Source organism: Oncorhynchus mykiss, chromosome 30 (genome assembly GCF_013265735.2).
Source record: "Oncorhynchus mykiss isolate Arlee chromosome 30, USDA_OmykA_1.1, whole genome shotgun sequence".
NCBI classification, from domain to species: Eukaryota; Metazoa; Chordata; class Actinopteri; order Salmoniformes; family Salmonidae; genus Oncorhynchus; species Oncorhynchus mykiss.
Window position 1 is genome coordinate 35,178,924 of NC_050570.1, and position 14,662 is coordinate 35,193,585.

At 41.6% G+C, this 14,662-nt stretch overlaps 1 long non-coding RNA gene across 3 annotated transcripts; it reads left to right on the forward strand.

Moving 5' to 3' along the window:
• Positions 1-2,978: 2,978 nt before the first annotated feature.
• On the forward strand, positions 2,979-11,286 carry LOC110521757. Of its 3 annotated transcripts, none has more exons than XR_005040943.1 (4): positions 2,979-3,154; positions 3,541-3,657; positions 5,805-7,595; positions 9,717-11,286. It is a non-coding gene; the product is annotated as an uncharacterized LOC110521757 (long non-coding RNA). The 3 variants fall into 3 exon arrangements; XR_005040942.1 differs by having other exon boundaries at positions 5,821-7,595; XR_005040941.1 differs by having other exon boundaries at positions 3,541-7,595.
• Positions 11,287-14,662: the final 3,376 nt, after the last annotated feature.

The following is a 14,662-nucleotide window of genomic DNA, read 5'->3' on the forward strand; positions in this document are numbered from 1 at the left end:
GTTATTATAAACTAGTTACCAACGTAAATAGAGCAGTAAATAGAAATGCCTTGTCCTATTTGTGGTATTTATTTTTTACTGCTCTAATTACGTTGGTAACCAGTGTTTCATAACAATAAGGCTTATATGGGGTTTATGATATGGGGGTTTGTGATATATGGTCAATATACCACTGCTAAGGGCTGTATCCAGGCTTTGAGCTGATATACGCTGCCATGTTCATCCTTGGGACTATAAGGTTCTATCTGACATTTTGGTAAAAAATAAGTTATTCACATAGTTACTCTTTAGGTGGTCCTTTACGTGTCAACCTTAATGGATTATAGTTTTGAGATCTAAGGGTGGGGGGAACCAGTGTATTCTTCAAACATGTCAGGGAACTCCTGTCTTATACTGGAGAGTATATACAGTGGGGAGAACAAGTATTTGATACACTGCCGATTTTGCAGGTTTTCCTACTTACAAAGCACGTAGAGGTCTGTAATTCTTTCATAGGTACACTTCAACTGTGAGGGACGGAATAAAACAAAAATCCAGAAAATCACATTGTAGGATTTTTTATTAATTTATTTGCAAATTATGGTGGAAAATAAGTATTTGGTCACCTACAAACAAGCAAGATTTCTGGCTCTCACAGACCTGTAACTTCTTCTTTAACCTGTTAGATCTCTAGGGGCGCTATTTCATTTTTGGATAAAAAACGTTCCCGTTTTAAGCGCGATATTTTGTCACAAAAATATGTTTTTGTTTTGGAAAGAAAACACTCTGAAGTTTCAGAATCTGCAAAGATTTTGTCTGTAAGTGCCCCAGAACTCATTCTACAGGCGAATCCAAGATGATGCATCAACCAGGAATTAGCAGAATTTCTGAAGCTCTGTTTTTCATTGTCTCCTTATATGGCTGTGATTGCGCAAGGAATGAGCCTACACTTTCTGTCGTTCGCCCAAGGTCTTAGCAGCATTGTGACGTATTTGTAGGCATATCATTGGAAGATTGACCATAAGAGACTACATTTTCCAAGTGTCCGCCTGGTGTCCTGCGTGAAATTCGGTGCGCAATTGCCAGCTGCTTGTACTTTACCATTTGATTCAGGGGAGAAACCATGTGTCCAAGAACGATGTATCAATGAAGAGATATGTGAAAAACACCTTGATGATTGATTCTAAACAACGTTTGCCATGTTTTCAGTCAATATTATGGAGTTCATTTGGAAAAAAGTTCGCGTTTTGAGGACTGAATTTTCTGGTTTTTTTTGGTAGCCAAATGTGATGTATAAAACGGAGCTATTTCTAATACACAAATAATCTTTTTGGAAAAACTGAGCATCTGCTATCTAACTGAGAGTATCCTCATTGAAAACATCAGAAGTTCTTCAAAGGTAAATTATTTTATTTGAAGGCTTTTATGTTTTTGTTGAAATGTTGCGTGCTGGATGCTAACGCTAATGCTAACGCTAAATGCTTTGCTAGCTAGCTACTTTTACACAAATTATTGTTTTCCTATGGTTGAGAAGCATATTTTGAAAATCTGAGATGACAGTGTTGTTTACAAAAGGCTAAGCTTGCGAGATGGCATATTTATTTCATTTCATTTGCGATTTTCATGAATAGTTAACGTTGCGTTATGGTAATGAGCTTGAGGCTGTAGTCACGATACCGGATCCGGGTTTGGGAGATCAGAGAGGTTAAGAGGCTCCTCTGTCCTCCACATTAGTGGCACCTGTTTGAACTTGTTATCAGTATAAAATACACCTGTCCACAACCTCAAACAGTCACACTCCAAACTCCACTATGGCCAAGACCAAAGAGCTGTCAAAGGACACCAGAAACAAACTTGTAGACCTGCACCAGGCTGGTAAGACTGAATCTGCAATAGGTAAGCAGCTTGGTTTGAAGAAATCAACTGTGGGAGCAATTATTAGGAAATGGAAAACATACAAGACCACTGATAATCTCCTTCGATCTGGGGCTCCACGCAAGATCTCACCCCGTGGGGTCAAAATGATCACAAGAACGGTGAGCAAAAATCCCACAACCACCCGGGGGGACCTAGTGAATGACCTGCAGAGAGCTGGGACCAAAGTAACAAAGCCTACCATCAGTAACACACTACGCCGCCAGGGACTCAAATCCTGCAGTGCCAGACGTGTCCCCCAGCTTAAGCCAGTACATGTCCAGGCCCATCTGAAGTTTGCTAGAGAGCATTTGGATGATCCAGAAGAAGATTGGGAGAATGTCATATGGTCAGATGAAACCAAAATAGAACTTTTTGGTAAAACCTCAACTCGTCGTGTTTGGAGGACAAAGAATGCTGAGTTGCATCCAAAGAACACCATACCTACTGTGAAGCATGGGGGTGGAAACATCATGCTTTGGGGCTGTTTTTCTGCAAAGGGACCAGAACAACTGATCCGTGTAAAGGAAAGAATGAATGGGGCCGTGTATCGTGAGATTTTGAGTGAAAACCTCCTTCCATCAGCAAGGGCATTGAAGATGAAACGTGGCTGGGTCTTTCAGCATGACAATGATCCCAAACACACCGCCCAGGCAACGAAGGAGTGGCTTTGTAAGAAGCATTTCAAGGTCCTGGAGTGGCCTAGCCAGTCTCCAGATCTCAACCCCATAGAAAATCTTTGGAGGGAGTTGAAAGTCCGTGTTGCCCAGCAACAGCCCCAAAACATCACTGCTCTAGAGGAGATCTGCATGGAGGAATGGGCCAAAATACCAGCAACAGTGTGTGAAAACCTTGTGAAGACTTACAGAAAACGTTTGACCTCTGTCATTGCCAACAAAGGGTATATAACAAAGTATTGAGATAAACTTTGGTTATTGACCAAATACTTATTTTCCACCATAATTTGCTAATAAATTCATAAAAAATCCTACAATGTGATTTTCTGGATTTTTTTTCTCATTTTGTCTGTCATAGTTGAAGTGTACCTATGAGGAAAATTGCAGGCCTCTCTCATCTTTTTAAGTGGGAGAACTTGCACAATTGGTGGCTGACTAAATATTTTTTTGCCCCACTGTATATTGGTCAGTAGCCTACAGAGCGGTGTGCAAGAATTAAGGCTACTGCCTACATGAAAGGCTCACTTTATCATTGAACTCGACATCTTTCTTCTCAAATCCGCAGGACATAAAACAATATAGAGGTAAGATGGATATCGTTTTTGAGTTATGACATGTATAATTCTTAAATTTTAGTATACACTTTTCATATTAATTCGAAATTCCTTTTCTTTTTCGAAGAGTTCTCACAAAACAAGCTTTTCTCTGTGAAATGTCAATGGCTCACTGAGCATATACCAAGCATTTTCTTTTCAAAGCCTTTTACATATAATTCAGCCCTGTCATGCAAATTTTGCTTTGTGCAAGACTAGGAAACATTTTTGAAGACAAGGGCCACAATGCAAAGTCCTCAAATGTGGTTACGAAAAAAACCTGCACCGCTGTTATGGGGTTTTATGAATAATGACTAAATTATGTATACATTTAACGCAGGATTATAACTAACAGAATTCTATGTTGTTTGATGAAGAATGTTTGTACACAGGCAAAGAGGAAGTGTTAACAGACAACTTGTGACCAAAGTGAAACTAACAACAGGAAAGATGTTTGGTCCCCAATCAAGGAGGGGAGAAACCATTGATGAAAGGTACAGTATATAAACCAATGTACATGAAATGATGGGCAGAGCTCTCAAGAATAAACATCACTGACAGTCTCCGTCTGTTTCATTTCCCCCAGAACCTTACAAACTATGGGTACAGACTGAGTATTTTAATCGAATTGGTTAATGAACACATAAGAACCAAATTCATCTAACAATTGGTCCTTCGAGCCGGATCTCAATACCTGCCTCTGTCGTCCCAAGGAACTGCTGAAAACCGTGCAGACGGGATACTTAAGACGGGATACTAAATGGGTGTTGTTAGATAGGACGGTCGTCTTGTACAAATAATAACTAACAGGATAACTTAACCTATTCAACACATGGATAGTGTCCAAAAGGGAGGAGAGGGAAGCCTAATATAGCGGAGTGAGATACGAGATATTGGTATACTTTAAAAGTCCTATGTACGGGTGAGACCTAATATCCGATCGAAAGTCAACTGTATAGATAAAGTTTCCAGAAAGGAGAAACACACATCAAACGTCACATACACATAGAGTGTGTAAATATACCCTAGAACAGAACTATAGATACACATTGGTTAAAGAGACAATTAGATTGTGAGCATTAAAGAGACACACACATAGTCAGGCAGAAGAGCAACAATAGTAACTAGGTAACAGTAAACAGCACATACATAGATCATAGAAATATATACACATAGATAGTGATAAATACCGTAGCGACTAGTGACTGCAAGGATTTATCAAACATGGGTAGTAAATCGGTCCCGTAATTAATGGGAGATGAGCGCTATATGGAGCAAAAAGATAAAAGAAACATTGATTTTGGTCCAAAATGGAGAAAGAAGTATGAATTTGATGGGCGTCTGGATGTAGAAAAGCTAGAATTGCTTATAAAACAGATATATGTAGACGTTATATTGGTGACAAATCCCTCACAGGAGGGCTGTAAAGCTGATACCCTAGCTCTGTTCCTCTTTTTCGCAGACCAAGGTCACAAAGTGAATAGGAGGAAGTCACAGCTCAGGCAGTTGAGGACTCGGCATCTGTTGTGCTTTATCATGATTTGACTTAAACAATTCCACATGCCGTATCCATTCTGTTGTTAGAACATACAATGGTTAACATGTCACCAGCTAGACATCTGTCTTGTATGTTAATCCTTTTCAACATGCCTAATTTGACAATGGAACGTTGTACTACTCTGAACCCCTCCACATTAGTTCCTCTTGCAACAGATGGCAGCCCACATGATTGTGTAACAGAAACCAAGAAAGTTGTCTTACTACGACCCGATTTGACTGATCTAGCTTTATCTGATGGGGAACTGACTATGTTTGTAGATGGGTCGTATAGAAAGAACCCAGAGGGCTCAAATGCAACTGGTTATGCATTAGTGACTCTTACTGGGGTGTTGGAAGCTGAAGCATTACAAAACAATTACTCTGTTCAGCAAGTTGAAATTTTTGCCCTTACCAGAGCTTGTGAATTGAGGAAGGGTAAATGTATTACGATATATACTGACAGTGCTTATGCTTTTAACACCATCCATGTATTTGCACCTCAGTGGAAAAACAGGGGTATGGTCACCATGGCGGGTAAACCAATTACCCATGTGAAGCTAATTTTGAATTAACTAAAGGCAGTTTTATTACCAAAGACAGTAGCAATTTGTAAATGTGAAGCACATACGACTTGGTAATAGAAGGGCAGATTAGGAAGCTAAGCCAGCAGCCGGAAAGCAACACCCACACACAGACTCTCACTTGAAAGAGGAAGATAGTATTGACACAGAATTACTGAAGGAAAGTCAGCTTAGAGCTCCGATTAAGGAAGTTGCTAGATGGGTTAAGATGGGAGCCGCTGATAAAGGAGGAATTTGGCACAAAGGGTACCTACCTATTTTACCTAAGTCAAGGTTTAAATAGGCTGTTGTATTGTTACCTGTGCAGAGCTAGGTATCAAAGGGGTGATGGGTAGTTGTGGCCTAGGATAGGACAGGGCCTAGGGGGGCCTAGTATTGGACACTTTGTGGCCTATTGGATAATATATATATTTATTATTTTTATTACAAAAATTCTAGCTAACAAGTAGGCATAGAAGTTGAAGATATAATCAGATAGGACAAATGAGAAACTGTTTGTTAACCAAAACTGTATATCCAAGATTTTATGCACTACAGGTGAATTACAGGAGAAGGTGATTCACTCCCTGAGGAGAATAGATGGGAAGCAGCCCCGTTGGGAGGGGCCATACCAAGTACTCCTGGTGACAGCCTTCGCGGTGAGAATAGCTGAAGGAGCTACCTGGGTTCATATCACACATTGCGGGAGGGTAAGACACATTGACACTGTCGAACAATCACAGAGTTAGGAGCAGAACCGAAACCAACAAGGTTCGGAAGTTAACTCTCTAACGAAGATTTCCTGACACAGTTTTGCCCCCCCCCCCCCCCCTGTGTGCGTTCATAGAAGTGAAAGTTTAGGCAATGAGGATTTTATATTAACCAAGCATAAGAGATCACTTGATCTGGATAAACAGGAAGTGAGAGTGGAGATTGGAAAGGATGTCTCAGTGGAGTCCTATGTAGACCAAATGGGGTCTCTGACTCCTTGGCAGTCTAGGACTATGAGCCATTATGGAAGATATCTGTACTGGTCCCTGTGTAGTTCATGGACACTGGTCATAGTTCACACAGAGAAATAGGGCTATATGAATCCACATACCCAGTATGGAAGGAGGTGTAGTATAGTGAAGGTAAAGGTTTCAGTTGACACCCTAGTGCCATTCCGGGAAGAAGACGTTAGGGCAGATGATAGCTATATAGTCAGCCAGAATACAAGCAGAGCCCCAGAAAAAAACAGATACTGACAGCAGAGTCGTCCAGAGCCAAGGGCCGGTGCGGATAGTGCAGACGAAAGATCTTAAGGAAGTGATTGAAAGGAAAATGGTTATGGGGATTCTAACCTATGGTTAGAATGGATTCAGTATACAGCCAGATCAGTAGCAAAAGAAGAATGTTATGCCTGCGCCACAGCAAAACCTCAGTTGACAACCATTCCCTTTCCATTTGATGGAATTGATACACCCAGGGGAATGGCCTGTATGGTAAAGCTGTTCATGAGGGCAGGGAAGCCGGACAATGACAGTTGCATTGATCTGCGTTATCTGTATCCCCATGTGCCCATTACATCCAGACTTCCCCCTTTCACAGTTACAGGACAACATTATTATTGTATGGCTCGCTACATCACACACGGATGGGACATAGGGGAAGTAAGAACATGCAATAGGACAGAAAATATTACAATCGACAAGACAATGAGGGACATGACTGGCAGATGAAAGGCCTAGAGTGGATGTCTAGTGGTTTGTGGAGGTGTGAGACTGTGAGACTGTGGCCTAACCTGTCTACCAATTGGACCGGTAGTTGTGCACTAGTGCAGTTAGGCATGCCCTTCACCCTTACCCAGAGTCAGGTAGAAGAGTGAGAAGGAGTGCTCCGTCAGGATCTTTTGACAATAGAGTTTACATTGATAGCATTGGAGTTCCAAGGGGGTTACCTGATTCGTTCTGGATTGGAATCAAGCATCTTCTGGTGATAACAGCTGCAACTAGGTTGATGGGATGTCAGAATAGAATAGCCCTGAATATGTTACTGGCTGAAAAGGGTGAGGTTCCTCCAATAACACAGCTCCAGACGGATCAGTGACCAAGGCCCTGGAAGAGAACTCTGGGGTAGATAATGCTCTAACAAATTAGTTTTGACAGTATGTTCGGAAATTGGAAAAATGTCATGATCACTGTGTTGTGGGCAACTTTCACCTGTATGAGTGTTTTGGTGCCGTGTGAAAGCTGTTTGATTCCGTGAGTGAAAGGTCTAATTTCCAGGACTCTGGAGAAATCAATGAGACCACAGATGGTGAGATACAGACCGATCCCAAGCTCTGACCAGTGGTATGATGAATACATGCCCCTAGACCTAGCAGATGGATCTGGCTCCTTCACATACGAGGAGCCTATGTTGGATGAGACCATTTTTAATGTTTAGGTTCTTTTTTGTTTTGATGTATAGACTGTTTCTTTGATGAAGATTATAACGAAAATTCTGATAAGAAGAGTTATGATTCTGATGTAGGCCTAGAACAGTCCTTGTAAATACATATACTGGTTTTGGTGTGGTTGATTTGTGGTTGATTTTGGACATGATGGATAATTCTAATAAAAATAGATGTGTGATTAAATGTATAATATTTAGTTAAAGGGTGGATGGATATGTTATGGGATTTTATGAATAATGACTAAATGATGTATACATTTAACGCAGGATTATAACTAACAGAATTCTATGCTGTTTGATGGAGAATGTTTGTACATAGGCAAAGAGAAAGCTTGCTATTGCTATTTGGGCCATGGAGTGGGGGCTTTTTGATGAGTTGGTTCTGGGGGTGTTGGAACCGAATCTCATGGTTGTCTGCAGTAGGCTTATATAATTTCAGTTTTTGAATGGCACATGATTCTGTCAGATGGTTTTATGTGCTTTCGAATGACACTTCCGGTTTTGGTGGGAGGTGATTTATTCACAGGATACAAATTATGTATAGAAAACACTCCAGCCTGGTTTTAGACCTCATCATACACTACCGGTCAAAAGTTTTAGAGCACCTATGTCACGCCCTGGCCTTAGTTATCTTTGTTTTCTTTATTATTTTGGTTAGGTCAGGGTGTGACATGGGGGATTTATGTGTTTTGTCTGGTCTAGGGGTTTTGTATGTTTATGGGGTGTGTCCTTTCTAGGGGTTTATGTAAGTCTATGGTTGCCTAGATTGGTTCTCAATTAGAGGCAGGTGCTTATCGTTGTCTCTGATTGGGAACCATATTTAGGCAGCCATGTTCTTTGGGTATTTTGTGGGTGATTGTCTTTTGTCTTTGTGTCATTGCACCAGATAGGACTGGTTCGGTTTTCACTTTTGTTGTTTTGTAGTGTTCTCATTTATCGTCAATATTAAAGATGTTGAACACTAACCACGCTGCATTTTGGTCCTCCTCTCCTTCAGCGGAAGAAAACCGTTACAACCTACTCATTCAAGGGTTTTTCTTTATTTGTACTATTTGTACTACTAAAGGACTCCAATAATAAGAAGAGACTTGCTTGTGCCAAGAAACATGAGCAATGGACATTAGACTTGGAGAAATGTGTCCATTGGTCTGGAGTCCAAATTGGAGATTTTTGCTTCCAACCGCCGTGTCTTTGTGAGACGCTGTGTGGTTGAACGGATGATCTCCGCATGTGTATTTCCCACCGTAAAGCATGGAGGAGGAGGTGTTATGGTGTGAGGGTGCTTTCTGGTGACATTGTCTGTGATTTATTTAGAATTCAAGGCACACTTAACCAGCATGGCTACCACAGCATTCTGCAGCGATACGCCATCCCATCTGGTTTGGGCTTAGTGGGACTATCAATTGTTTGTCAACAGGACAATGACCCAACACAGCTCCAGGCTGTGGTAAGGGCTATTTTACAAAGGAGAGTGATGGAGTGCTGCATCGGGTTACCTGGGTCTGCTAGTGCTCTCCCATGCCAACCCAAGGAGGGTTGCGTCATGTCTTGCCAGGCTTTTTTCGATATACTCGTCTTGAGTGGGTTGAATCACTGACGTTGTCTTCCTGTCCGGTCTTGCGCTTCCTTGGGCTCATGTGGTGGGGGAGATCTTTGTGAGCTATACTCCGCCTTGTAGTAAGTTGGAGGTCTGTTGGTATCGCTCTAGTGGTGTGGGGGCTGTGCTTTGGCAAAGTGGGTAGGGTTATATCCTGCCTGGTTGGCCCTGTCCAAGGGTATTGTCAGACGGGGCCACAGTGCCACCCCCCCCCCCCCCCCCCCCATGACTCAGTCCCCAGTATCTATTCTGCAATAATCCATGTGCCGGGGAGCTAGGGTCAGTCTGTCAGTCTAGGGTCAGTCTATCAGTCTGTCCTATCTGGTGTATTTCTCTTGTCTTCTCTTGTTTGGTGTCCTGTATGATCTTAAGTATGCTTCCTCTAAGTCTCCCATATCTCTCTCTTGCTCTCTCTTCCCAGAGGACCTGAGCCCTAGGAGCATGCCTCAGGACTACCTGGCCTGACGACTCCTGGCTGTCCCCTTCCCCAGTCCACCTAGTCCTGCTGCTGATCCAATTTCTGCTGTTCTGCCGGCGGCTATGGAACCCTGACCTGTTCACCGGATGTGCTATCTTGTCGGGCTTCTGATCCAGTTTCTTCTGTTCTGTCTGTGGCTATGGAACCCTGACCTGTTCACCGGACCTTCTACCCTATCCCGGACCTGCTGTTTCGACTCTCTCTCTCTCTCGCTCTCTCTTCTGCAGCTGCTGTCTCGAACTCTGAATACTCATCTATGAAAAGCCACCTGACATTTACTCCTGAGGTGCTTACCTGTTGCACCCTCTATAACCACTGTGATTATTATTTGACCCTGCTTGTCATCTATGAACATTTGTACATCTTGAAGAACGATCTAGCCTTAATGTCCATGTACTCTTATCTCCACCGGCACAGCCAGAAGAGGACTGGCAACCTCAAAGCCTGGTTCCTCTCTAGGTTTCTTTCCACGTTCCTAATCTTTCTAGGGAGTTTTTCCTAGCCACACTGCTTCTACATCTGCATTGCTTGCTGTTTGGTGTTTTAAGCTGGGTTTCTGTATAAGCTCCCTGGTCTATGTACTTGAATCTGTGCTTGAAATGTAATTCTTGACTGAGGGACCTTACAGATGTTGTATGTATGGGGGACAGAGGAAGGGGTTGTCATTCAAAAATGATGTCAACCCATATTATTTCACACATGTAACTTATTATGTGATTTGTTACACTAAATGTTACTCCTGAACTAATTTAGGCTTACCTAAACAAAAGGGGAGAATACTTTAGCTACATTATTGTTATTTAATCATTTGCATTAATTTGTTAACACTTGTGGTATTTTCTATTTACTTTGACATTATGGAGTGTGTAGATCAATGACAAAAAAATCACAACTAAACCCATTTCAATCCTACTTTATCAAGCAACAAAATGTGAAAAAAAAGCTTACTTATCATACACACTGTATTTATTACGATATCACAATCTCTGTCTCCAATGTGAGAGGCCAGCTATCTCTCTCTCTCACACACACACACACACACACACACACACACACACACACACACAAATATTCAGGAAGTATTTCGTTGATTATTCTTCTCCATTTGATATTGCCATTAAGATGCACATGCATGCATGGCAGTGAAAAATATCCAGACTCAACCAAGCAGTCTTTTTGTATAAAAACTACGGTATTAGACCTTTTAAGTAGATAGCCCAAAAAACATCCTAATTCCATTGAGAAATAGCATTTATTGTCTCACAAATTGGATACATTTTATCACTTTTATCAATTCAAGCAAACTCCAGATTTGTTGGGATGGACTGTGAATTTCAATGTGGGCAATTCCACTTCACTCAGTCAACAACTATGTCTATAGTAAAAATAAAAATTATTAAACACAGCAGGATTCCAAAACATTCAGAACACCCATAACCGCAAACTGAAACACAAACCCAGAAATTGATTTTCAAATAAAAAACTGTCATTCAGTTTGTGTGTGAAACCTTCATCCAGTGCAATTTGTATTTTTTATTATATTTCACCTTTATTTAACCAGGTAAGCTAGTTGAGAACAAGTTCTCATTTACAATTGCGACCTGGCCAAGATAAAGCATAGCAGTTTGACACATACAACAACACGGAGTTACACATTGAATAAACAAACATACAGTCAATAATTATGTAGGAAAAAATATATATACATACAGTATGGGCAAATGAGGTAAGATAAGGGAGGTAAGGCAATAAAATAGGCCATAGTGGTGAGGTAATTACGATATAGCAATTAAACACTGGGGTGATAGATGTGCAGAAGATGAATGTGCAAGAAGAGATACTGGGGTGCAAAAGAGCAAAATAAATAAATAGAGTATGGAGATGAGGTAGTTGGATGGGCTATTTACAGATGGGCTATGTACAGGTGCAATGATCTGTGAGCTGCTCTGACAGCTGGTGCTTGAAGTTAGTGAGGGAGATAAGAGTCTCCAGCCTCAGCAAGTTTTGCAGTTCGTTTCAGTCATTGGCAGCAGAGAACTGGAAGGAAAGGTGGCCAAAGGAGGAATTGGCTTTGGGGGCGATCAGTGAAATATACCTGCGGGAGCGGGTGCTGTGGGTGGATGCTGCTATGGTGACCAGTGAACTGAGATAAGGCGGGGCTTTACCTAGCAAAGGTAGCACCAGACCTGGCCGATTAAACAATTAAACATTGATAAGAAAGTCATTTGTTGAACATTTTAACATAGTTTGTTGAATAAATAAACGTTACACTCACGGTTCACAAAGTTATTATTTATTATTCTAGCTCAAAAGCTTTCTCCCAAGAAACGGCTGAATGAGACACATGACAAAGATTATCCAAATAATGGACATCGTCGACTCTCATCTGAAGCCACATTTGTGTATTGTAACAGAAAACAATTCTGTCAAACAATTCTGTGAGCACAGAATACAGATCCACAGGCACTTTTTGAATGTGAATATGACATTGCACCGTAGTAAATGTTACCTATTTTTGTGTCAACGTAATACATCAACACAACCCTAACCCTAACCCTAGGGTAAACCACAAACCTAACTATAACCCTAGTTTCACGTGCACATCCAGGTTCAACCCTAACCTTAGCTCTAGCTTCATGTTCACATCTCAGTTCAACCCTAACCCTAGGGTAAACCACAAAACTAACCCTAACCCTAGCTTCATGTCCACATCCTGTGTGGTACACTATGATGCAAGCTAGATCCACTCAGTGTTTTCTAAAGCTAACCAGATTCAGATAGCTTCACATTCCTGCTCAGGCTTCATCCATATTACGACGGTGGATATTGCTTGTCCATCTGCCTCTAACTCTATCAGGCTTGCAACTCAGTGTGCATGTCGCACGTGGCTAGTCGAACACCAAACTCTTCATTGAAACATAAATCCATGGGCGAGTCAGTGCCACCTTCTCATTTTTCCCCCCAAATCAACATGAAATAAAAGTTATCTTCCAAATTTAGCAGGCTATGATGTGAAATACAGTATTAGAAGTGCAGTCTTCATTTTAGTACGTATCATTAACGTCGTCTTTGGTGTGCTTATCATCGCACAAACACCTTTATACAATTAATAAAAAAATCATTGTATCAAATCATACAAAGGTTTTACCGTGGGTGACATTTCAAATACATCCTGTCATTACTAAATATGTAAAGTGATAGCTATTTTAATAATAAAACATTTAACACCTAAAAAAAATATTTGATTAATTAAATTGAAAGGGATGATGACGCAATCTTTGCCAGAGGGAGGGAATCTGATTTCATTGGTCCTTAATTCACGGCTCAGACACTTCTCATGATAACTGGAGTTAGCCCTGAGTTAGCCTGCCCTGGACCAGGTTAGTTCTGAAGGATTCATTGCCATAGAAATGTACCTGGTTAAAAGGTGAGTCACTTTCATGTTTCTGGTTATCGAGAGTTGAACACAGAGTTGTCCAAAGCTACCTCGTTAACTCCTCAAACCTCATTCGTATTATAGGGCTGTGGTTCAACCCTAAGCCTCAACCACAACCCTAAATCTAATCCTAGACCAAAGTTACCTTGCTAAGATTTGTAGTATAGGGCGATGGTTCGACCCTAACCCTAAACCTAGCCACAACCCCAATCCCAATCCTAGCTTCAAGTCCACATCCCAGTTCTACCCTAACCCTATCTTTTAGTTGTTTTTTTAACCGTTATTTTACCAGGTTGGTCTACTTGAGATAAATAACATATTTTGCAATAGAGACCTGGCCGAAAAAGTAGCACACAAAGTTTCAAAGATTTACAACATAAAGCACAAAGCACTACGGTTTTAAAACAGTTAACACATTGACCAGGCACATAACAAACCTCAGCCTCCTCAGCTCCTGTGTTGAGCATACGAAATGATGGGCAATATGTCACCATAGTCAATTACCGTCAAAAAGGTAGCAGAAAGTCTTTCTCTGTTCAAAAGAAAAATGTAACTTCTTTCAAAAATAAAAAACCCAACTAGAGACTGTGCTTTTTCACAAGACCTACGTGGGGTTTAAAAGTGAGACACTCATCTAACAACATCTGGATCAACGGGTTGGCCAGCTAACTCCAAATCACAATTCAACCTTAACCCTTGCCTCAACACAAACTTTACCATAACTTCATGTCCACATCCTGGTTCAACCCTAATCCTAGCTTCATGTCCACATCCCGGTTCAACCCTAACCCTAGCATCAATCACAACTCTAAACCTAGTTGCAACCCTAACCCTAGCTGCATGTCCACATCCCGGTTCAACCCTGACCCTAGCATCAATCACAACTCTAAACCTAGTTGCAACCCTAACCCTAGCTGCATGTCCACATCCCGGTTCAACCCTAATCCTAGCTTCATGTCCACATCCCGGTTCAACCCTAACCCTAGCATCAATCACAACTCTAAACCTAGTTGCAACCCTAATCCTAGCTTCATGTCCACATCCCGGTTCAACCCTAACCCTAGCTTCATGTCCACATCCCGGTTCAACCCTAACCCTAGCTTCATGTCCACATCCCAGGTCAACCCTAACCCTAGCTTCATGTCCACATCCCAGGTCAACCCTAACCCTAGCTGCATGTCCTCATCCCGGTTCAACCCTAACCCTAGCTTCATGTCCACATCCCGGTTCAATCGTAACCCTAGCTTCATGTCCACATCCCGGTTCAACCCTAACCCTAGCATCAATCACACCTCTAAACGTAGTTGCAACCCTAACCATAGCTTCATGTCCACATCCCGGTTCAACCCTAACCCTAGCATCAATCACAACTCTAAACCTAGTTGCAACCCTAACCCTAGCTTCATGTCCACATCCCGGTTCAACCCTAACCCTAGCTTCATGTCCACATCCC